At 43.4% G+C, this 2,999-nt stretch overlaps 1 pseudogene; it reads left to right on the top strand.

The window, feature by feature from the left end:
* The first annotated feature begins 1,416 nt into the window (after nucleotides 1-1,416).
* Nucleotides 1,417-1,746, top strand: LOC140912014 (cytochrome c oxidase subunit 6A1, mitochondrial pseudogene; annotated as a pseudogene).
* Nucleotides 1,747-2,999: the final 1,253 nt, after the last annotated feature.

Genomic DNA, 2,999 nt, shown 5'->3' with positions numbered 1-2,999 from the left:
CGCAGATTTTTTTATCCAAATATTTTAAAATAGTTGAATGGGAAAGAGGTAAATTGAAATTCTCACATCTTCCCCCCCCCCTTCTTTTCTGTTATAGGTGCTCAGAAACAGAAACTTATTGACTCACTGAAATTAATTAGATTTTTAGATGGTGTGGTTTTTTCTTTATTATTCATGCATTTTCTTCATTTACCAAGCCAGTCTGTGTCTCTCTGTACCAAGGGCAACATATCTTTTCCTTTTAACAAAGGTTTGTATAATTTTGTTCTTTTTCAGGGCATCTTGCTCAGCCTATGAGATAAATGCAAGCTTTATGGGGAAAATGGAAAAAACAAAAAACAAACCTTCAATCATGACAGAGAGTTCCCGATAACTATTTCCTGGATTTAGGAATAAAAACAACTAAAGGGCTTGGCTTAAATTTTTTCCCCTCTTAATAGGAAGATTTCCATTTTAAAAAATACTAGATTGATATTTTATATGCACAGTGTTTGAAATATAGTATTTGGTATATTAAATACCAGAGATGAATCAAGAGGGTAATGAAGAGTAAAAATTTTCATAACTGGTTTTCCCCATATATTGCCCTCCCTTCCCCATCTTCCCATCCCTTACCTTCTCCCCTCATTTACAAATTCAAAAGCTGCAAGAGACTGTGAAGTCTGCTAATCTCCGTGCTGTGCTGTTTATACTGCAAATATTAGTAAAGATTTACTAGTGCTAATTCATAGATGGGTTGGAAAGAACCTCCTGGCTTACCTAGTCTGTATACTCCAGCAGTGCAACATAGATTTCTTTGTTAATGCCCATGTATGAAAGATTTCCTTTTTGGTGGGGGAAGCTTTGGGATTGTGTTTCTGGAAGAACAGTGAGAATCTGAGGGAAGCAAATTCTAATCACTTTCCAAATGAAAAAGTTCACAGGATCAACAGACAGAAAAACTTAAAAGCCAACAGAAAATATAAAGTGAGAAAGCACACTTATATGGGGAGAATTAAATAATAATTTAATAAGAACAATAGCTAAATACACAGAGAGGAAAGATGTTCCAATAATCAGGGCTCTAGCCTGGGATCCAGATACAGTTCTGTGCTCTATCACTGAATCACCACTGAATCACCCGCTCTCTTGCTTCCACTGGCCTTTGGGCTTTTCCACCCTATTCTACTTCTGTGCTCCTCCCCACGCTTCACAGCTGGAGGGGAGAAGCAAGACAGCAGTTTGTCTAGAAATGCCAACCAAGGCCAGAATCACAGACGATATGAAGCTGGGGCTACACCAATTTACAGCATCTGAAGATCTGGCCCACAGATGTAAAGTAACAATTTTTTAAAAATTCTTCCTTACTGAGAAAAAGTCAATAAAAATAGCAGCCAGTCTCGATGCATAACCTAAGGACGTGTCTGAGCGGAACAGATGACAGTGCTTGCAAAAGTCTCCCGGCTGCTTCTCGCTGGTGCTCCCCGGGTCCCGTTGGGACGGCTCATGTCAGCAGTGGCTCATGGGGAGGTCATTGCAGCTTGGACATGGAAGAGCCTGTCTTTTGTGGTTGCTCTTCCTGGTGTTGGTGTATGCATGCTGAACTGCTACTTAAAGATGCAGCATGATCATGAAAGAGAAGAGTTTGTTCCTTATGCTCACCTCCGCATCAGGACCAAGCCCTTCCTATGGGGAGATGGGAACAAAACTCTGTTTCACAACCCTCATACTAATCCTCTCCTGACTGGCTGTAAAGAGAATCACTGAACACTTGGATCACAGCAGCAATTTGGCCCATTGCTCTATTTGGACCAGCACATTGTATGGGACCCTGAATCTAAAAAATATTCTACATTCCTTGTACTGTCAAGTTATAAATGGCGTTCTGACATTTAGCCCTGTATTTGAAGAGGAGGTCACTTAACATAAAAAAATCCTAACCTATCAAAAAAAAGAACCAAAAAAAACCCCAGGAACATTATGTTTGTGGCAAGGTGGGGTGTGAATCTACCCTGCACTAGCCTACCATGAACTAAATGTCCGTGTGGACCCTGCTGATGAGCATTTAACAGTTTGTTAAAATTATCTTACTCTGTCACTGCAGAAACAGCCAGAAAAGGAACAATAGATTGATTAACATATCCCCTTCCCAGAGCTGTGCTGACATCACTGAGGATGCTTATAAAAACAAAATATTGGGTTGTGAATTTCAGCTCCGCTATAAACCAAAAGGGAACAAAATCATTCTTTGGCAAATGAAAAAAACAACAGCAGCCAATTCAGAGGAATTCATCCCAGGCCTCTTTTGCTCCTGCTGGTTTAAAATGACCATAGGTTGAGCCTAATGGCTTGTGTACATGGATAATTATACTGGTAAAATTCCCTGTGTAGACAAGTCCTAAGAGCCCACTTCCCCGAAAAAGTCCAAGTGCAAAAGGTTGTCCATGAGTCATTGCAACTGAGGCCCAATTTAAGGTAACTCTCAGGGTTACCATAACATGCATTTGATGCCCAGTAGCTACCTGACAACTCTGGAATTGGGGAAGTGCAAGACATATGACCTCTGTCCTTGCACTGGGCTCAGCACCTGTCCTATTAATCTACCCCATTGTGTCTAACAAGCACAATGCCTCTAGGAAGTTTATGGGAGAGGATAGGAGAACATAGCCACAGTCAGGGCCAGATTAACTCTCTTATGGGCCCGGGGCTATTAGATTTTGTGGGGCCCCTGGAGATTTGGAGTGGGGGATTGGACTCAGGGCTGGGGAAGGAGGTTGGGGTGTAGGAGGGGGTACAGCTCCAGCTGTGGGGGTGGACTATGGGGTGGGGCCAGGGATGGGATAGGGGGTTGGGGTGCAGCAGGAGGTTCGAGGTGCGGGCTCTGGGTGGGAGTTTGGGTGCAGGAGGGTGCTCTGGACTGGGACGGGGGTTGGCATGCAGGTGGGGGGGCAAGGTCTGGGAGGGAGTTTGGGTGCAGGAGGGGGCTCTGGGCTGGGACAGGGGGTTGGGGTTCAGGAGAG

This window comes from Lepidochelys kempii, chromosome 5 (assembly GCF_965140265.1).
Source record: "Lepidochelys kempii isolate rLepKem1 chromosome 5, rLepKem1.hap2, whole genome shotgun sequence".
Classification (NCBI taxonomy): domain Eukaryota; kingdom Metazoa; phylum Chordata; order Testudines; family Cheloniidae; genus Lepidochelys; species Lepidochelys kempii.
Note: the sequence above shows the minus strand (reverse complement) of the source record. Positions and strands in the feature narration are given on the sequence as shown.